This window comes from Xyrauchen texanus, chromosome 27 (assembly GCF_025860055.1).
Source record: "Xyrauchen texanus isolate HMW12.3.18 chromosome 27, RBS_HiC_50CHRs, whole genome shotgun sequence".
In the NCBI taxonomy this organism is placed as follows: domain Eukaryota; kingdom Metazoa; phylum Chordata; class Actinopteri; order Cypriniformes; family Catostomidae; genus Xyrauchen; species Xyrauchen texanus.
The window spans coordinates 3,841,710-3,863,834 of record NC_068302.1 but is presented as its reverse complement, the minus strand read 5'-3'; the positions used below and the strand labels follow the sequence as shown (position 1 = coordinate 3,863,834).

At 42.5% G+C, this 22,125-nt stretch overlaps 1 protein-coding gene and 1 long non-coding RNA gene across 2 annotated transcripts in view; one reads left to right on the top strand and one right to left on the bottom strand.

Annotated features, from left to right (window-relative positions):
* cacna2d3a (calcium channel, voltage-dependent, alpha 2/delta subunit 3a) overlaps positions 1–22,125 on the bottom strand; it is a 487,702-nt gene that overhangs the window by 271,337 nt on the left and 194,240 nt on the right. The gene's annotated exons all lie outside the window — the stretch shown is intronic.
* Positions 9,716–22,125, top strand: part of LOC127620842 (uncharacterized) — a 94,850-nt gene continuing 82,440 nt past the window's right edge. Inside the window, exons 1-5 of the long non-coding RNA XR_007967818.1 lie at positions 9,716–9,983; positions 10,163–10,192; positions 10,382–10,414; positions 12,466–12,552; positions 12,792–12,866. This is a non-coding gene — a long non-coding RNA (uncharacterized LOC127620842). The remainder of the gene's footprint in view (positions 9,984–10,162; positions 10,193–10,381; positions 10,415–12,465; positions 12,553–12,791; positions 12,867–22,125) is intronic.

Below are 22,125 nucleotides of genomic sequence, written 5' to 3'. Positions count from 1 at the left end.
CCTTGACAGCACTTACTAAGGGAGGAGGAACCAAGATTCACTGGTGCCCAAAGGCAGCGGGGGCCTTCGAGGATCTCAAGTGCCGCTTCACTTCTGCTCCGATTCTTGTGATCCCTGACCCAGAAAGACCTTTTGTGGTGGAGGTGGACGCCTCAGAGGTGGGGGTGGGGGCCATCCTGTCACAGAGGGGTGAGGATGGAAAATTAAACCCTTGTGCCTTCATGTCTCGCCGCTTGTCTGAGGCAGAGCGTAACTACCACGTGGGGGATCGAGAGTTGCTTGCGGTAAAACTGGCCTTGGAGGAGTGCCGCCATTGGCTTGAGGGGGCTCAGCATCCTTTCCAAGTTCTCACGGACCACAAGAACCTGGAATATCTCCAGCAGGCCAAGCGGCTGAACCCTCGGCAAGCGCGATGGTCCCTGTTTTTTAATCGATTCCAGTTTCTCCTTTCTTAAAGACCCGGCACCAAGAATGTCAAGCCGGATGCCCTCTCTCGAGTCCACTCTCCTGAAATACAAGAGAAGCCCTTGGCATCGATTATTCCGGGGTCTAGGATAGTTGCGCCTCTTCAGTGGGAACTAGAAAGAGGGGTACGAGAGGCCCTTGCCCATGAGCCCGATCCAGGCTGTGGTCCCACCGGACGCCTGTACGTTCCTCAAATCTGTTCGGGCCCGGGTCTTGCAGTGGGGTCATGAGTCGCCCTTGACGTGCCTTCCAGGAAGTGCTCGCACACTGGAATTCCTCAAGCGGAGGTTTTGGTGGCCGTCCATCAAGAAGGACGTTCAGGTCTATATGGAGGCCTGCCCTGTGTGCAACCAGGGAAAGTCTACACGTCAGTGACCCCAGGGACTGCTCCGTCCCTTAACTGTTCCCCACAGGCCATGATCACACCTTTCTCTGGACTTTGTTACAGGACTTCCTCCATCCCAGGGCAACACTGTTATCCTGGTGGTTGTAGACCGGTTCTCTAAGGCTGCCCGGTTTATTCCCCTGCCCAAGCTGCCTTCGGCCAAGGAGACTGCTGAGCTCCTAATGAACCATGTCTTCCGGATATTTGGAATTCCCCTGGATATTGTCTCTGATCGAGGTCCCCAATTCTCGTCCCGGTTTTGGGGGGCCTTCTGCAGGCTTATTGGGGCCACAGCCAGCCTGTCGTCTGGGTTCCATCCAGAGTCTAATGGGCAGACGGAACGGATTAATCAGGATCTGGAGACCACCTTGCGGTGTATGGCGGCCAGTAATCCCATGTCTTGGGCCACCTATATCATTTGGGCTGAATATGCCCACAACACCCTCCAGTCCTCGGCCACTGGATTGTCCCCTTTCGAATGCCAGTTTGGATACACCCCTCCATTATTTCCCGAGGAAGAGGTGCAAGTTTGTGTTCCCTCAGCCCAGCGCTTTGTCCTACGCTGTAGGCGGACCTGGAAGAAGGCCAGTCTTACCCTCCTTCGGACCTCCCAGAGATACCAAAGCCAGGCTAATCGCCGCCGACGGACGGCCCCTAATTTCCGAGCTGGTCAAAGAGTCTGGTTAGCCACTAAGAACCTGCCCCTCCGGGTCGAATCTAAGAAGCTTTCCCAGAAATACATCGGCCCTTTTCGCATAGCAAGGAAAGTTAACCCTGTTTCTTATCGTTTGTTTCTCCCTCGTTCACTTAGAATTAACCCCACTTTTCATGTTTCATTACTTAAACCTGTCTTGTCTTCTCCCTTTGCCAGGCCTCTAGAGGTCACCTGTGTTCCCCTCTGCCTTAGTTCTTCCTCGTGTGTCCTTGTTAGCGTTATCCAGGTCACCTGTGCCTTGTTTCCCCTAGAGTATTTTAGCTGTGTTTTTTCCCCCTTGTCCCTCACTCGGTTTTTGAGTCTTGCTATGTGTCTCCTGCTGTGTTCCACTGAGTCCTTCCATGTTATCCAAGTTATCCCAAGTAAGCTGTTCTTAGTTGTTTGATTTTGTTTTTCTCCCCTCGTGGAGTTATTTTATTTCTCTCCTGTTATTATTTGCATTATCTCTACTGTAGCAATACCTCTTTTTGAGAAGTACTTTTGTTGGAGTTTTTGGACTTGCAAAGTACCCTTTTTTATATAAATCTACTTTGCCTGGACTACTGCCTTGAGTGTTTCATTTGGGTCCAACATTACATCCTCTGTGGCTAAGTGGTAGAACACTCAACTTTCCACATCTGAGACCCGAGTTTGAGCCCAGCTCGTGACAATTGTAAAATGCAATTTGTGATCAAAGCTGTATTTTCAGCATCATTACTGCAGTCTTCAGTGTCACAAGATCCTTAAGACATTATTGTAATATATTGATTTTCTAAAATGGGCATATTTACATCACATCTGACACATTTGCACCAGAACACATATTTGCAAGCACAAGCTTCATTGATGACAATGAGGCAGCATTAACACTAGTTAAAATATAATCTAAACATTCATATTATTTTTATATCATATTACATATCATATTTATAGCATACAGCATACAATTTAAATGCCTGCTTTAGCCAAAACAGCATTTAAATGTAACTAAAACGTACCTATTAGGACATATTTCAAATTTCAATGCTCTGAATCCTGGCTGGCAAGTCTGGAAACAGTCCCACTAGTAAAACATGTACATGTTTATATAAAATAGCATGTCAACTAATATGTAAGTAAAACTAAATGACTTACTCATCTGAAATTGTATCCTTGGCTGATCAAGTCTCTCTTCAAAATACAAACGTTCATCGGAGTTCCGCTCTACTTGAAAATGTTAACTCTTCATCACTATCCAGGAGTTTCCTCACCTGTGTATCATGCAATCTTCCAAACGTGCAGAAAAGTGAATGAACTTGATGTTTTTAAGGCACAGTCTGGGGAGTTAACCATTTGCATTGATCGTCTCAGTACATTATCATATGAATGGTGCCCTCTGCCCGTGGGTGTGATCACATTAGGGATAATTAGCTGAGCCAGGAAAAATTGTACACCGCTTTTTTTCATACAGATTACATTGCAGGAGAATATTTGATTTAAATTTGAAATGTTTTATTTAAAAGTAGACATTTTAAGCTTTCTTTAGACATATGTCTTCGCAGAAGTATTCGCAGAGTTTCAGTTCATTTTTGTGACGTGTTTCAGAAATATGCTTGTGAACACAGAGACAAGAAAGCTCACCCTTTTTATTTTCTTTATTTTACAAAACCACAAGGGTTTTTTGTTATTGTGAGTGTACACAAATAAAAGCAGACCCTTTATAGTCTCTAATGATGTTTTACACTTATCTGTATGCCCCAAAATTATGGAGAATTTTATGTTGTTTCCGCTGTAATAATGAATAAATCCAGCAGGACACGCCGGCGCGTCCGTCGGCCCCAGAGGGTTCATTTATTAATCAGGAAAGGAGGATTTATTTCAAAGTAAACGTGTAAGTGCTTTTTGCATTGTTATAGCAACATCAGGAATTTTCTAAGTGTAAATTAGGCTGCTTGAGCATTCAGTGTCAGATCAAGTTTTGAAAAGTAGTGCTGCATTCCATTTAACTCGGAAAGTCAGATTTTACAACTTCCTACTAGGAAAAGTGCAATGGAATGCATCTTGAAGTCAGAATTACAACTTATAGGCTTGTGTAGAAATTCTCAACTCCGATTTAGCTGAGATGCAGGTGCATGATGTCACACAGACTTGTCGACACTCAGGGATATTTACAAAGTGATGAACATTCACTTATCGATAAATGAGTTTGTTTCCACATTACATGATATTAAAGCTTTTTTAACAAACGCCTGCAGAAACAGGTGTATAAAACATTATAATCTATTTTGATAATCGTACACCTGAAGCACAAATGCTAGTGCTGCAGCATTTTATATCAGTTGGGTTGCTAAGAAACATCACAAACCCCTGCTAAGTTAACGGGAGCATTGCAGTTCCGATTATCGGGAAATAGAATGCATTTATGGTTGGAGATATCAAATAGGAATAGTATATTATTAGATAAATTTTTCCAGGTATTATAGACCTGCCCAGCTAACACACGATGTACCAGTTACGTAATTTTTCTGTACTTTTTGGTAATTTCATGACTTACTAACTGGTAACGTAACTACAACTTCGCAGGCCCATAATTTCATTACCATTAAATGACCAATTCACAACGTCGCAATTACGTGCTCTTAATGTTGCAAGATAACCAAGAACGTTCCAGTTACGTAATATATTCGTAATATTTTGGTAATTTCATTACTTATTGGCAACGTAACTACAACGTCGGAGGCCCGTAATTACATTACCATTAAATGACCAATTCACAACGTTGTCATTACGGGCTACTAATGTTGCAAGATACCCAAGAACGTTCCAGTTACGTAATATATATTCGTAATTTTGTGTGCAATTGTATGACTTACTGGCAATGAGACTGCAATGTCCCAGGCCCGTAATTTTACCACCTTTCATGTAATAACTCAAGACAAATTGCATTTGTTTGTTTGTTTTTGTTGCTGTAGCAGTTGCATAACACCAAGTGTTGTACATCTGGAAGACAGTTACATTTTTCAAAAAGGGGTCATATGAAATAAAATGTTAATAGTAATGTATTTCATGCATTCTTTGTTTTGTATCCGTTTGCTTAACAGTCTCAGATGATTAATTATTTGGACATAAAAATTTGTTATCCTCTGCAACAGAATACAAACCACAATTTGGGATCCTGACATGTCAAATTCCTATGCTATGTGGAGGTCCTCTGGATAAAGACAACACACACATATATTCAACTTTATGAAGGCACTTTATTTAGACCAGGATACACAATTTCTGTATCAAACAGGCTTCTTAAAGGTTGCAATATATTTATCACTTGATATGATCCACATATTAATTTGCTATAGGTGTATAATGCTTTGTAGTAACTTGTAAAAAAAATGGCCAACTTGACTTTGTGTAACGGTTACCCTGTCTTGTCTCACTGTTGCCCTTTGTTTGTAATTTTGTCACTTTTGTTATTCCTTAGTTTTCACTTTTGTCACCCTTGTACCTCCATAGTCTTCCTGTCAGCCCTCGTGTTCACTGTTCATTGTTTTCACCTGCCCTCGTTAAGTTTGCCATTTGCTTCGGTTTGTCATCTTGTTATCTTGTTTGGTGTTCTGTTTGTTCATTGGCCCCTTAGTTCTATGTTCATGTATATATACCCTGGTTTTTAGTTCAGTCCCTGTCTTTCGTTGATTGTTTGTGAACGTGGTTGTATGTTGGTTATGTTCGTTCCCATGCCTGTGTTCCCAGTTCCAGTGTTCTTGTGTTTTGTTTTCATTTTTGCCCATCGTGGTAGTTTTGTTTGTTCATCTCTGTTTGTTTCCATTCGTTTAAATAAAGTTAACTGCACTTGGATCCTCAACCTTTGTCAGCCTCAGTCCTCAATCGTTACAGAACGAAAGACCACACCATGGATCCAGTAGTATTACGTGCCAGATATCACATGCTCTGCCTGAGGCAAGAGGACCGTCCTATTGAGGCCCACGTCTGTGACTTCCTTAAACTGGCGGCTGTTGCGGACTTCTCGGACTCCTCCCTGGTGGTCTTCTTCAGGGAAAACCTGAGTGGCTGGCTGAAGGAGCGGCTGCCGCCGGCAACACACGGCTGGACTCTCTGCGACTTCCTGGAGTTAACCTTGCTGTTGTGCGGCTCCCCGTTCACGCCTGCCCCGGTCTGCGAGCCAGAGCCACGCCTGCCCCGGCCAGCGAGCCTGAAGTCACGCCGACCAGGAACAGCGTTCCAGCATCGCCAGTCACCTTCCATGAGCCAGCGCGGCCCACTTCGTCTGCCCGGAGGAGGAAGAGAAGACGGGCTTCCGCCTCCCGGCCCGCGCCTGCCCCGGTCTGCGAGCTAGAGCCCACGCGTGTCACGGTGAGCGAGCTAGAGCCCACGCATGTCACTGTGAGCGAGCCAGTAGCCTCAGACGTCAGTGAGCCAGAGCCGATAGCCTCGACCGTCCCTGAGCCAGCGCCTGTAGCCTCGACCGTCCCTGAGCCAGCGCCTATAGCCTCGACCGTCCCTGAGCCAGCGCCTGTAGCCTCGACCGTCCCTGAGCCAGCGCCTGTAGCCTCGACCGTCCCTGAGCCAGCGCCTGTAGCCTCGACCGTCCCTGAGCCAGCGCCTGTAGCCTCGACCGTCCCTGAGCCAGCGCCTGTAGCCTCGACCGTCCCTGAGCCAGCGCCTGTAGCCGTGACCGTCCAAGAGCCAGCGCCAGTAGCCGTGACCGTCCAAGCGCCAGTGGCCGTGACCGTCCAAGAGCCAGCGCCAGTAGCCAGGACCGTCCCAGAGCCAGTGCCAGTGGTCGAGCCCGTCCTAGAGCCAGCGCCTCCCATGTCTCTCAAGTCTCTCGAGTCTTCCAGGGCTCCTCCTCCCGAGCTTTCCAGAGCTCCGCCTTCCGAGTTTCCTGAGCTTTCCAGAGCTCCGCCTCCCTTGGCTCCGCCTCCTGGGCCTCCAGAACCTCCCACAGCCTCGTCTCCAGAGCCCCTCTCAGCTCCGCCTCCGGGACCAGTCCCTGTCCTGAGGCTGCCTCCCAGGCCTCCTAGACCTGTCCCTGTCCAGTGGCCTCCTCCCAGGCCCCCTGACCCGGTCCCTGTCCTTGCCAAGTGGCCAGCTCCCGGGCCATCTAAACCGGCCTCTGTCCTGTGGCCACCTCCCAGGTGCCCTGAACCGGCCCCTGCTCTGCGGCCATCTCCCAGTCCACCTAAACCCGCCCCTACCCGGTGGAAGCTCCCCAGGCCACCCGACCTGGTTCCCAGCACACACCCCAGAGACTGCTTATCTGCCCTCTCGCCCTCCTTGGTCTGTCTCCGTGTCCCTTGTGCCCCCCGTGGACTGCCTGTCTGCCCCTCGTTGCCCCCCGGACTGCCTGTCTGCCCCTCGTTGCCCCCCGGACTGCCTGTCTGCCCCTCATTGCCCCCCGGACTGCCTGTCTGCCCCTCGTAGCCCCCTGGACTGCCTGTCTGCCCCTCGTTGCCCCCTGGACTGCCTGTCTGCCCTTTGTGCCCCCAGTCATTGGTTATTTGTTCTTCCCGTTTTTGTTTTTGTTGATCGTCTGGTATCCGATCCTTGAGGGGGGGGCTATGTAACGGTTACCCTGTCTTGTCTCACTGTTGCCCTTTGTTTGTAATTTTGTCACTTTTGTTATTCCTTAGTTTTCACTTTTGTCACCCTTGTACCTCCATAGTCTTCCTGTCAGCCCTCGTGTTCACTGTTCATTGTTTTCACCTGCCCTCGTTAAGTTTGCCATTTGCTTCTGTTTGTCATCTTGTTATCTTGTTTGGTGTTCTGTTTGTTCATTGGCCCCTTAGTTCTATGTTCATGTATATATACCCTGGTTTTTGGTTCAGTCCCTGTCTTTTGTTGATTGTTTGTGAACGTGATTGTATGTTGGTTATGTTCGTTCCCATGCCTGTGTTCCCAGTTCCAGTGTTCTCGTGTTTTGTTTTCATTTTTGCCCATCGTGGTAGTTTTGTTTGTTCATCTCTGTTTGTTTCCATTCGTTTAAATAAAGTTAACTGCACTTGGATCCTCAACCTTTGTCAGCCTCAGTCCTCAATCGTTACACTTTGACATTAACTGTCAGGGATACAGTAGGACATTTAATGATAACAAGGCAGTAAATGTGATATGACATTTTGAAAAGGAACCACGATGCACAAAATTGCTATGTACACTTCAATTTTTGACATTAATTCATTAAGGGATACACTTTAATGATTGCAGGATCTGTACGTTAATGCGCGCACACAGCACAGTTTGGAATGCGCATTGTCTTGTGAAGTTAGAGACATAATTAGATTTTAAAAATAAAAAATAAAATGCTTAAAGAATCCTAAAAAAAAAAAAGTAATGTAATGCAAAGGAAAACAAAATATCAAAATTTCCATTCATTAAAAAAAGCAGCTTGATTACGTCGCGTGAATTCCGACCGTGACCACACGCTGGAAGACACAAGGCGATTATGTTTGCGTTAATTAAATGGGTGGAGGATGAAAAATTCCCAATTCTGCCCACTGAACATATTAGAAAATGTTATGAGGATGAATACACATCGGGAATGGAGGAAAGTACTTTTACTTGGTGGAGTGGCGCCAAGGCGTCAAAGAGCCGAAAGGGGGGTTGGTGGCCGGCCTATGAGGCCTCCATCATCAAGATAGCAGGTGCCTATTTTTATTATGCTATTTCCAATATAATACTCTTATATTATCCTCTATTATTCTGTATACCGCTTGTAGATTTGTAACAAAACGTCAGTAAACTATTCATTTTGTTATTTTTTTTTTTAGATAACATCAGTTAATAGTTAGTATGTAGTTGTGACGTACTACAACAATTAGCCTTTTCCTTAGCATTATTCTACCTCCTCAGAAAGGGAAAGAACTTTACAAATGAAACTTAAGGAAATTGAAGAACAGCTACCCAAGTCAGACACTGAAGAGAAAGAGTAAACCTTCAATGAATCTCATAGAGGCCGTAGAGATGAGAGAGGAACCAGCAGCTAAGAAAAAGGTTAGTGTTGGTCAGAACGTGTGTGTGTGTGTGTGTGTACATATATATATTACATAATTATAATTACATATAATTGTACTTGTTTACAGTCAATGATGTATGTTTAAGGTACACCTCACAGACCTACCACATTATCTAGAGGTATGGAATGAAAGAAAAATTCTACAGTGTGTGATAAATCAGCCGAGAGAAGAGAACACGAATCTAAATAAAGAGAATGAGAGGCTGAAAAATGAAATACTTGAACGTAGTTCTGTACTAATTACTTATTTTATATATATAAATGTGTTTGTGTGTGTGCTTACACTAACCACAGTTTGGTCTTTCAACTGTTTTTTGTTTTGTTTTGTTTGTTTTTTAATTTTTTTTCAAAATATATTCACATTTAATTTTACTTTCACAGAAATCCCATCTCTCCTTCTGGCTACAGACCACTTAGGGAGGTTAGAATTGTTTACATAATATAAAGCACAGTTACTAATGACAATGTTCCACATTTCCTTGCCTTTTTAAACTTGAGACCTTTAGAGTTTTTTGGTTGCTCAGTAGTAATATTTCTGCCTATTTATTTCGGCCCATGAATTCAAATGCAGATGTCCCTGAAATAAGATTTAAATCTAATTCATTAATTTGTTTGTCATTATCATTATTATTGTTGTAGTTGTTGTTGTTGTTTTTGGTGTAGTTTACAATCGCTTGTGGAATCTGTTGCAGATGTTCATGATGTACATTTTACATGTTGTTCATATCTATGAACATATGATATAGATAAAAAACAAAACAAATTTGTGCATTGTACTCAGGACCATGATCACGAACGGATGGATGGGGCCATGCTTGTGACATCCCTGATTGTTCTTGTACACTGCATCTGAACAAGGAATAGTCTGCTTTCTAAATGTTTTTCTGATGTACAGTATTAAGTGACTTGTTTCTAATATATGAATTTCTCTCTTACAAATGTTAAAGATTCCATCTCATGTTCCCATCTCACATGCTCCTTGTAACGGTTACCCTGTCTTGTCTCACTGTTGCCCTTTGTTTGTAATTTTGTCACTTTTGTTATTCCTTAGTTTTCACTTTTGTCACCCTTGTACCTCCATAGTCTTGTTTTCCCTCGTGTTCACTGTTCATTGTTTTCACCTGCCCTTGTTAATTTGCCTTTGGTTTCTGTTAATCACCTTGTCACCTAGTTTGTGTTCTGTTGGTTCATTGGCCCCTTTTTCCCATGTTTTTGTATTTATATCCTGGTTTTTGGTTTAGTCCTTGTCTGTCGCTGAATGCTGTTGTACGTAGTTTGTGCTCGCTCCTATGCCTGTGTTTTCGTGTTTTGTTTTCATTTGCCCATCGTGGTAGTTTTGTTTATTCATGCCTGTTTGTTTCCTTTAATCAATAAACCCGCATTTGGATCCTCATCCCTTGTCTGACTCCGACCTCATTCGTTACACTCCTAAAGTAAGTATTTGCTGCTTTTTATGTAATGTCTGTGCCACATGCTATTATGTCACATACGAAGCATAACTATTAAAATAATGACTGTTTTCTTGAGAGCATTAGATAAACTTTTATTGTAACAACAATTGTCCAGTACTATTGCTAACATACTGTATATCTATTTACTGTATTAATTTTAGCCTTTGGAATCAAATGAAGATTTCCTTGATGTAAGTTATGCATTTTTAACTATTGTTTTTATTATAAATATACTTGTACAAGTTAGGAACATTATTCATAGCATCCTAGTGATTTGAACATGACTGTGGTAGATAAAGAATAGTTCACCTACAATAGATAATTCTCATCATTTACTCACCCTTGTGTTGTTTCAAGTTTGTATGACTTTTTTTCTTCAGCATAACAGCAAGATATTTTCTGATGGAGATATGGTGAGTATATGCATATACAGTGCATCTGGAAAGTATTCACAGTGCTTCACTTATTCCACATTTTGTTATGTTACAGCCTTATTCCAAAATGTATTAAATTAATTATTTTCCTCAAAATTCTACAAACAATACCCCATAATGACAACGTGAAAGAAGTCTGTATGAAATCTTTGCAAATTTACTAAAAATAAAAAATGACAAAATCACATGTACATAAGTATTCACAGCTCAATACTTTGTTGAAACACCTTTGGCACCAATTACAGCCTCAAGTCTTTTTAAGTATGATACTACAAGCTTGGCACACCTATTTTTAGGCAGTTTCTCCTATTTTTCTTTGCAGCACCTCTCAAGCTCCATCAGGTTGGATGGGGAGCGTCGGTGCACAGCCATTTTCAGATCTCTCCAGAGATGTTCAATCGGGATCAAGTCTGGGCTCTGGCTGGGCCACTCAAGGACATCCACAGAGTTGTCCTGTATCCACTCCTTTGTTATCTTGGCTATGTGCTTAGCGTTGTTGTCCTGTTGGAAGATGAACCTTCGCCCCAGTCTGAGGTCCAGAGCACTCTGCATCAAGGATGTATCTGTACATTGTGGCATTCATCTTTCCCTCGATCCTGACTAGTCTCCCAGTTCCTGTCACTGCAAAACATCCCCACAGCATGATGCTGCCACCACCATGCTTCACTGTAGGGATGTATTGGCCAGGTGATGAGCGGTGCCTGGTTTCCTCCTTGCCATTCAGGCCAAAGAGTTCAATCTTTGTTTCATCAGACCAGAGAATTTTGTTTCTCATTGTCTGAGAGTCCTTCAGTTGTCTTCTGGCAAACTCCAGGTGGGCTGTCATGTGCCTTTTACTGAGGAGTGGAGTTTACCTTTTCCGTCTGGCCACTCTACCATACAGGCCTGATTGGTGGAGTGCTGCAGAGATGGTTGTTCTTCTGGAAGGTTCTCCTCTCTCAACAGAGAAACGCTGGAGCTCTGTCAGAGTGACCATCGGGTTCTTGGTCACCTCCCTGACTAAGGCCCTTCTCCCCTGAACGCTCAGTTTGACGGGGCGGCCATCTCTAGGAAGAGTCCTGGTGGTTCCAAACTTCTTCCATTTACGGATGATGGAGGCCACTGTGCTCATTGGGACCTTCAATGCTGCAGAAATGTTTCTGTACCCTTTCCCAGATCTGTGCCTTGATACAATCCTGTCTCGGATGTCTACAGACAATTCCTTGCACTTCATGGCTTGGTTTGTGCTCTGACATGCACTGTTAACTGTGAGACCTTATATAGACAGGTGTGTGCCTTTCCAAATCATGTCCAATCTACTGAATTTACCACAGGTGGACTCCAATCAAGTTGTAGAAACATCTCAAGGATGATCAGTGGAAACAGGATGCACCTGAGCTCAATTTTGAGTGTCATGGCAAAGGCTGTGAATACTTATGTGCATGTGTTTTTTTTTTTTCGTTTTTTATTTTTAGTAAATTTGCAAAGATTTCAAACAACCTTCTTTCATGTTGTCATTATGGGGTATTGTTTGCAGAATTTGAGGAAAATATTGAATTTAATCCATTTTGTAATAAGGTTGTAACTTTAACATAAATATGGAAAAGTGAAGCGCTGTGAATACTTTCCGGATGCACTGTAGACATACAGTCCTAGTGCTTAACACATGCACAGAGCACTAGGTAGAACCAGGAAGTTATTGAATTAATCATGATCATTAAGTTGATTGCTGATGTCAAGATTTATAGTAGAGGTATATTTTGGAGGAATGTTTTGGTCTGTTCTCACTCAAAATCATGAAAACATTTGCTTCAGAACACATTTATTAAACTACTGGAGTCTTATGGTTACAATTAAGCTTTTTCTGTCTTTTTCAGAACATGAAACTCATATTCACGTCATACATCCATCAAAATATAAGTCACTTGACTTAAAAGCAGTAATGTTTAGATAGTTGGGCAAAGTTCTGATATTCTGATACTTCTACAAAGATTTTATGATGCTCAGTATTATGTGTATTGTTTTTAATCTATCAATATTCTGCTTCACAGGTGCCAAAGGCTCCATCCAAGCCTGCTCTACGCAGCTGCTTGTTGCCGAAGGTTCGCACACAAATGATGTCATCGCAGCGTTGCTGGGTAAAAACTACAGAGTAGTTTAAAAAAAGGCTAATTCTACCTCTCCATCATTATTTTCTTTACTATCCAAAACATACGCATAAAAATATCTTTCAAATCCAGCATATCTATAGTTATTTTTCTTCAGTTCCACTGTTAAGGTGAACAAAAATATTTGGAAATTTAAAACTAGTTTGACAATGGTGCATGCCCTCTGTACCCTATTCAAATGTTCATGTATCGTGTATTGTCTTTTGTAGGAGGAATGAGTAAAACTGACTGTGGTGCAGAGAGAAGGAATGCCCTTGACAAGGACACCATGGCAGCAATATATGGTAAGTCAAGAGTTGCTGTGCGTCATACTGTTTGAGTAGGTACTACATTTGTATTTTAATTTACTTCACAACCATTAAAAATGTATGTTCTATATTAATTAAATTTTGCCTTTTTTTAATTTATTTTTTTAAATACTATGAATTCGGACATACTACCATGTTGGCATACTGTTTTTCGAATACTGTATAGTAGATAAGTATTTGATTTTGGATACAGAGTTGGTGAAAGGAAAATTACTAGAAAAATTCAGTTAAAGGATTAATTCAACCAAAAAATGAAACTAATTTCATAATTTACCCTCATGTTGTTCCAAACCTGTAAGAATTTAGTTCATCTTCAAAAACACAAATGATGATTTTTTTTATTTTTATGAATTTACTTTTTGAAGCGTTAAATTGGTAGTTAAATTGGCGTGGACTGTCAATGGAGGGACAGAAATCTCAAATTTCATTAAAATATCTTAATTTGTGTTTCGAAGATGAACGAAAGTTTTATGGGTTTGGAACAAGACGAGGACGAGTAATTCATGACAGAATTTTCATTTTTGGGTGAACCATCCCTTTTTAAAATATAGCTGTGATTTTTGTCTCCTACATTGGCAGTGAAGAAGTTGTTTCCCAATGTGTCCAGAGGAGCTTTGGGGTTTGCAGTGAATTCTAAGATGGGGGAACTGAGATGGCTTGAAAAAAAGTTAATTTTTAGAAATTTAAAGTATGTTCGTTGCTTGATTTTTATTCAAATGTGTTGCATACATGTTAACGTTTTAGACATCATATAAAGAGTTTCTTCAAATCTTACATGTGTGTATTTTCTTGTATTGAAATATATGGAAGGCAAAATATATTTTTAAATGCTTTTAAAATATATTTAAAATATATTTTCAAAAATGCCCAAAACATTTATTTGTAGAAAATGTATCTATGTAAATGTATTTAGACAAATATTTTAGCAAATATATTTTTTGTATATTTTGAAAAAGCCTCTACAATAGTTTTGAGCAAATGAGCACAGAAATTAGATTGGTACTGCATAGAATATTAATTAATTTTAAAATTACCAACTGTTTACCAACACACAACTATTGATTCACGACGTTGCCGACGAATCCAGGAATTTCACTTTTCCGGTTGTCACGACGTAACCACTTACGTTGCCACGACGAAAGATTCGTAATGTGATTACATTGCCGTTACGTAATGGTCACGTAATTTGGCTAGCTGGGTGCTTGGTAGATTCATATGAAAAATTACGATTTTCGACGTTCATTTCACAAAACACTCATGCTGCAGTTAAAATTAGGCTTACTTTAGCATTAAGTGTCATTTCAAGTTCTAGCTTTTGTGTGTGGATGTGTTTTTAAAATGTCAGTTGGTATTACTAGTTGACTGCCACGTGATGCAGCATCTTATTCATTGTGAAACTGTGTTTTCTTAATGGCATGAATCACATTGAAGGTGTAAAATTCAAATGCATGTGGCTGAATTATGTGAACATTAACTGAAGCTCTTGACCCGTAGCTGCATGATTTTATGCATTGCACTGCTGCCACAAGATTGGCTGATTAGATAATCACATGTGTACATGTACACATGTTCCTAATTAAGTTCTCAGTGAGTGTACCTCAGGTGTAAATAAGGTGGCTCTGAAAAATTGCTTTTGTTTTGTTTCCTGCCTTTCATGTGCCCTGTAACTGAGAAAAATTTAGCATTAATACGACAAAGCAATCAAAATATAATTGATCCTTGTGTCAAAAACATCTCCAAGTGTCCAAAAGCCTCTACAAACAGATAAAACGTTATTGTACATAAGAATGAATTACACATGCAAACACAACAATGAATAAAGTTCTGTTTTGCATAGAACGCATACATGATTTTAGTAATGAGATTTCACAGATTATGTCTCATTCTGTGCCATTTGTGTCATCATTGATTCCATGTCATGTACTCTGCACCATCTCCTGGTGGCTATATGTAATTACAGTGATTAATCTGTCACTCACTCGACGTTGTGTCAATGTAGTGACACTAGGGGTCACTCTTGGGAGCCCCAGACACCTCTGATCTTTGACAAAAGGCCAATGGGAATTGGCGAGTAGTATTTGCATGCCACTCCCCCGGACATACGGGTATAAAGGAGGAGACGTGCATACTGCTCATTAAGATTTTCTCTTCAGAGCAGAGCAGTTGATGGTTCAGCGAGCTGAATTTCCCACGGTTTCCACTTCACCTCTGCTGGATCCTTACAGCGCATTACAGCAGCTTTCTCCCCTCTCTGCATGGGTGCACAGCAGAGATCGCCCATGGGTGCTTCGGCAGATGAACTAGAGTATATTCTAAAAGAGTATTTTCCATCTAAAAGTGTATATTCTAAAAGAGCGGCACACATCATCTTTTTAAAGATGCCCTTCCAGTTGTGTGTTATTCATGGACACGGTCGATATGTCTCACCTTCAGATGGTCACGATCGCATTCTTTCATGCCGAGACATCTTTCATGGATGCCTTATGTCCTCGTTGCGAGGACATGACCATGGCAACGTTGCGGTCATGTCTCACTTTCGTCAGAAAGCACACCACACCAGCGGTTCCCCACCTTGGTCCCATTCCCCCGGCAAGCTCGTTTGCTCCTGGTAGATGCACGGAAGCGTGCGCCAGCTCATCCCAGGGTGAGTTCGACCTCTTGTTCAATGCCCGCGAAGGTGATGAGCTCTCGAGCGCAGTGTCGGAGATCGAGCTCGTCCAGTCAGATGCAAAAACCTCCGCTAGGCTTCCCCCCCTCGGACGTGGTCACCCAGTCACAGGCGGATGCTGAAATGATGGACATGCTTTCCTGGGCCGCTCACAGCCACACCCTAGTGCCTTTCTTCCAGGAGGTGCATGAGGAGCTGACAAGGTCGTGGGAGGCACCTTTCACTGTCCAGTTCCGATCTTTCGTCTCCCCCAATCTCACTACCCGCCAGGGGTTATTCGGCAATCCTCCCAGTGGACAAGGTATTCGCAGTGCACCTATGCCCACAGAGCACCGCTACCTGGCACGGGTGCCCGAAGCTCACATCCAGGGCCTGTAGGCTTACGTCGTACCTGACGACCAGGGCCTACAGTGCCGTTGGGCAAGTACACCAAGCCAAGGTGCTGAAAGAGCTACACGAGGGTAGTTCCGTCCCAGGATTGATGCAGGACCTGCGATCGGCGACCAACTTCACCTTCCGGGTGATCAAGGTCATGGCGCGTTCTCTTGGGCAGACAATGTCGGAGACTTTGCCCAGCAATTCTTAGCAGTGAAGCAGCAGATGGAGGCCATTCAACATATCCTGCCCCAGCGTGGCTCAAGATCCCACACCCCGTCTGCGTGTAGCCAAGGGCATCTCTCTGTGGCTGCTGCACCGACCCGCCTCGGCCTGCCCCTGCATTTCTCTTTAGCAGGTCCAGCGCATTGGCAGCGGTTCCCCCCTTCGCAACAAGCTGTGGTACAAACATGCCCATCCCCGGACGGTTTCGACGGGCCGTGGGGACGAAACACCTCCTCGACCGATCCACTGGTTAGTATCAGGAGTCAGGTTTGCATCCCGGAGCTTGGAAGCATGGCTCACCAACCCATCGCGATTGCTGACACGGACCGTCCGACACGGCTACGCAATTCAGTTTGCAAAGCGCCCGCCCAGGTTCAGTGCCGTCCACTTCACCTCGGTGAAGGGCGAGAACGCTGCCACCTTGCATGCGGAAATTGGCACACTTCATCGGAAGTGTGCGATAGAGCCTGTCCCTCCGGCCGAAATGAAGAATGGGTTTTACAGCCCCTACTTCATTGTACTGAAAAAAGGTGGTGGGTTGCGGCCAATCTTGGACCTATGAGTGCTGAACCAGGCTTTACACAGTCTCCCGTTCAAGAGGCTTATGCAAAGGTGCATTTTAGCGATCATCTGATTGGTTCGTGGTGGTAGACCTGAAGGAAGTGTACTTCCACGTCTCCATTATACCTCGACACAGGGGTTTTGTTTATTGAACAAAACACAAATTAACAAGACATAGCAGCTTATACAAGTAAGGGACTAGTGATACACACACACAAATATATATATATATATATATACGTATATACACACACATACACACGTAAAAACAAAAAACAAACATACACAATTATAGGTGTATAGATATAGTAGTGTCTACAGGTACTGTGATAAGTTTAAGGACTAGGTTAATTTAATGTCATATAATAGTAATCACTATTATTAATTACATTTTTTCTGGTGATGTTGTGGAGAGAGAGATAAATACAAATAAAACACTAGTAATAATAATAAAAATAATAATAGCAGTAGTAGTAGTGCTAATAATAATATCATCTAAGCTTTATGAGATTTTAGACTAGTCAATAAAATTGTTGCCGATATACGAAACTCTCTAGGTCTGGGAGCCGATCGACTACCGCCGGCGAGCACATCCAACATACCCGCCCGACACAGACACCAACCCCAGCTCCAAACCACCCAGCCCCTCCTCCCCCGCAGCCGGCAAAACCCAATTCCGTACCAACGGTTAAGCCTCTGTGCGCCGCAATGTCTCTGTGCGCCGCTATGTATCCTCCACAAAGGATACTGGGGCACCACGACAGGCACCTCCAAATCAAGCTCACCTGGTCTGGTTGTGACCTTGCAGATGACCAGAAATCATTGTTTGGTTGACCTTTTTAGATTATAATCTTTGGCTGGAACCGTGGTGTGCATCAGTTAGAGCTCCCCAGCCAGAGACACCACATCCAACCCAGATAAGAACAGGGACCTCCGGCAGATGCGGCAAAGGGAGGGGCCAGGCAAACCAAAAATCGCACAGGTAATGCCGATGCCGATAAGACATGCCAACTGCACCCACCGACAGCACTAGAATAGTGGCCAGACCCAGACAGTTAATAAAGTATATAAATTACAAGTGTATAAATAGAATGTTTTTCGAATTGGGTTTTATAAGGGAGGTGGGTGGGAGGGAGGATAAATTGTTCTGTAATAATGTAAATATCAATACTACCACCACTACTACCCCATCAACAATAACAATAATAGTATTAACTATAACAGTTACATGCATAATTTACATATATACAGAAAAGAAATGAAATATATTATAGCATATAAACTATAATAATATATTTAAATTACATCAATCTATAAATAATTGAAGAACAGTATATTAATATAATACTCAGGAATTGTTTATCTATTATAGAAATAGTTTGTATTATGTACATTATAACTTAATTGAGCCATCAACTTACCAGCTAGTTTTTCCCCCTTCTTTTCCTTGTCTTTTTATTAGATCAAAATATGGAAATACAACAACATAAATACAAGATAAACAAACCAATAAACCAAAAACAAACAAAACATATATTCCATCATATTATGTGAAGTGTAGGTGTGAGGTTGTGTTGTGTGTGTTGTGTGTGTGTGTGTGTGTGTGTGTGTGTACATCTCTATTCAGTATGTACTGAAGAAAATAATATATTTTTTAAATATATCAATAAATAATAATAAATAAATAAAGGGGGGGCGTAAGTCTGTAGTTTTATAGACTTATGTGTTTGTAATAAATAGGAAATACAAATTATTGTTATATATTAATAGGTTATAAATAGAATTATGATATGATAATACAGTCATATTAATTAGAAAATATGTATTAAATCAACTAAATTATTGACAAAATTATGGAAATATCTTCATACAATGACATTGATGACAATGCTGACCATAGTTATAAAAATATTGACGGTAATGAAATAGTGTTAATGATCATAGTGGTAATCACTGATCATTTCTTCGGGGTTATCGGATGGATTTTCGGGAATGCCGGAAAAAATCAGGTTATCATGCATGTTTCTAGTTTGAATGTCCAATATGGTTTCTTTCATTGTTTTGTTTTCTTTTATGACCAAGTCCATTTTTTCGCTGTATGTTTTGACAGTTGCTTGAATGGAGTTGTTGGATTGTTCTAGTTTTTCAATGTGATTGTAGGCGAATTCCAGGCTTGACAGGAGCTCTTTTATTTCATTGTGTAGTGTGACCAATAACTCTAGTTTGTTGTTCATTGAATAAGTACACTGATCTCAATTTCTGTAGACTGTAGATCGTTTGTGTCGATAGATGATGTCTTTTTCCGTTTGTTTGGTTTCGGGGTATTTTGCTGAGTTGTGATGGTAGTCACAATGGTAGTGGTTGTAGTAGTGATCAATGTATGCTTCTAGGTTCGTTATTTCCTCCAGAATACAATGTGTATGTCCCTGTGGTTGTTTTATTTGGTAATAGTTATTTTGTATAGTTCGAGTAATGCAATTCCCTTAGTGACTTTCCGCCATCATGATGAATCTCACCCTCTCTGTGTGAAGTCTCACGTTATTCAGAGATCATACTCCCACCTCAGATTTCATCCAGACACAGACCCTTTCTGCGGTTTGCATTCGAGGGTCGGGCGTACCAATACAAAGTCCTCCCTTTCGGCCTGTCCTTCACGAAGGTCGCAGAAGCTCCCCTTGCCCAGCTAAGGGAAGTGGGTATTCACATTCTCAACTACCTCGATGACTGGCTAATCATAGCTCACTCTCAAGACGTGTTGTGTGTGCATGGGGACCTGGTGCTCTCGCACCTCAGCCGGCAGGTATTCTTTACATGCAAAGCGCGACCAACTGTATCAGGCTGCACGTACCCTTCCCCAATGCTCCATTAAAGTCATCAGAATCCTTCTGGTTACCCTAGAGAGGGGAACAAGGTGATGCAGGCCAAGCCTGGCCGGGCCTCTTTTCTCTCTATGTTTCTCGCATAGAGCAAATTATTCCTAGTCAAAAAGGAATGATCTCTTAGTTTACCGGATGTATATCTTTTCTGTGACCAGATTTTCTAAAGCTATGGCTTTGTGTAGCCAACCAATAATATTATAACAACGGCAGTAGGAATGTCCAGTGGCGACACAGAGTACAGAGACTAGCGAATTCTAGCAACAAAATTGCTGACAGTGTGAACAGGGCATGAGAGGTAAATTATGATATACTGTATAGCTTTATCAGTATAGCCTATAGAATGTTCTGAATATAATTAGTGATGATACAATGCTATGCGCATGTGCAATAAAGTTACAGAGAATGCATAGGAATTTTGTTGGTGTGTTGCGTTGTTGGATAGAGGGACATAATAAACAAATATTAAACAGTTCTGAAGTACATTCTGTGTGTGAGGCTGACACAACAACAGCCTATATTTGAGCCACTGTGACTTTTGAGTGAAGAGAACTGGGCTTCACACATGCTAAATTTCATACAGATGCATTTTATAAATCACCTGGTGAGCGACTAGTCAACTTCAGGCTGACAAGTCAACTACATCAGTTTGCCGACTAGTCTGTGCAAACACTAATCCATACCTAGAGCTGCTTGGAGCTGGATGGATTAAGATGATTGCTTAGTACCATCTCTTGCAGTCAGTGGGAATGAATCAAAAGTCATAGCACACATATGTAGAATAAAACAGCTTTTTCTAGAACACTGATAAGACTGGAGTCTTCATCTCATGTGAGTGCACAAACTGTAATTTCAAACAGTTTTGACGGTACTACTACTTTCTTAAGTTTCATAAAATATCGGTGGGGGTGTGTAAAGCATGTGTATGGTAGAGACAGGCAGAGCTCTGTGTGCCTCTTAGCCAGCACACCAGGTCATCACATAACCTCCCCCAAAGCACTTGTAGGCGTCAAATGGTCCCCTGCACCTCGGACCATTCATGCACGCCCCAAAATGAACAAAATCGTTCAGCTGGGAGCCATATAACGTCCACGTCAGGTGGTGTCCCTCCAAAGAAGTGGACACCGCATTGATGTGCCAATGCAGTCGCGGCCCAGTCCAAGGACTGGCAGCTGCATGCCCGTTGCACACGGTGCCCCAGCCACGCTTGGAGGTGTCCGTCGTAACCACAACATGCCTGGAGACCTGGCCTAGGGGAACTCCTGCCCGTAGGAATGCTAGGTCGTCCAAGGGCTGAACAGATGGCGGCAGGCCTGCATGACGAGCATGTAGTGTGCACCGTGGTGCCATGCCGATCTCGTGACTCGGATCTGAATCCAGTGCTGAAGCGGTCTCATATGCATCAACCTGAGCGGCGTGATGGCCGTTGTGGAGGCCATATACCCTAGGACACTCTGAAAGGATTTCAGTGGGACCGATGTCTTCTGCCTGAACATACTCAGACAGTTTAGCACTGACTGCATGCGCTTGTCCGTGAGGCGTGCCCTCATTGAGACCGTGTCTCCATACCAAGAAAAGAGATGCTCTGAACCGGGGAGTGTTTGCTAATTTCCCAGTTGACCCGAAGCCCCAAACGGCTGATGTGCCTGAGCACCATGTCCCTATGCACACACAACAGGTCCCGCGAGTGAGCTAGAATTAGCCAGTCATCGAGATAGTTGAGGATGTGAATGCCCACTTCCTTTAATGGGACAAGGGCTGCTTCTGAGACCTTCGTGAAGGCACGAGGTGACAGGGACAGACCGAAGGGGAGGACCATGTACTGGTAGGCCGACCCTTGAAAGCAAACCTAAGGAAGGGTCTGTGTCGAGGTAGAACTGAGACATGGAAGTACACTTCCTTCAGGTCTACCGCGAACCAATCTTGATGCCGGACAATTGCTAAAATGCATTTTACATGACACTTATACATGACATTTTAAAATAATCACGTTATTTTCTACTTTGGACACCAAACCGTGAAGAGACATCCGTTTACATGACATTTTAAAATAATCATGTTATTTTCTACTTTTGACACCAAACAACGAAGAGACATGCACCTCATTGGATGAGCTGGTAAGTTGTTTACATGGCATGCAAAATTGGCATAATAGACAAAAATGTACCCGTGTCTATCAGATTATTTATAAACCGTTTATGGCCTTTCCGCCTATAAAGGAACACGGTTTATTGCATTTACATGACCGCAAGCATTGCCGTCAGGTGTACACATGCTCAATGACTGTAGTGGGATTACAACAAAGAATCTGTAATAAACAGTTCCTTTGTTATGATAATAAGAAAAGCAATATATATATTGCAATGTTTATTTTTTATATATTTTTTTTGCACATTGTTTGGAAGAAAATACTGGGCAAATATGTGGAATAATATTTTAAAATAAGGACATACAATTTGGCTTTATCGACAGATCAATCTATTATCTCTTTTTTATAATGTGTGGTATTAAATTGTGAAAGAATGGTGTC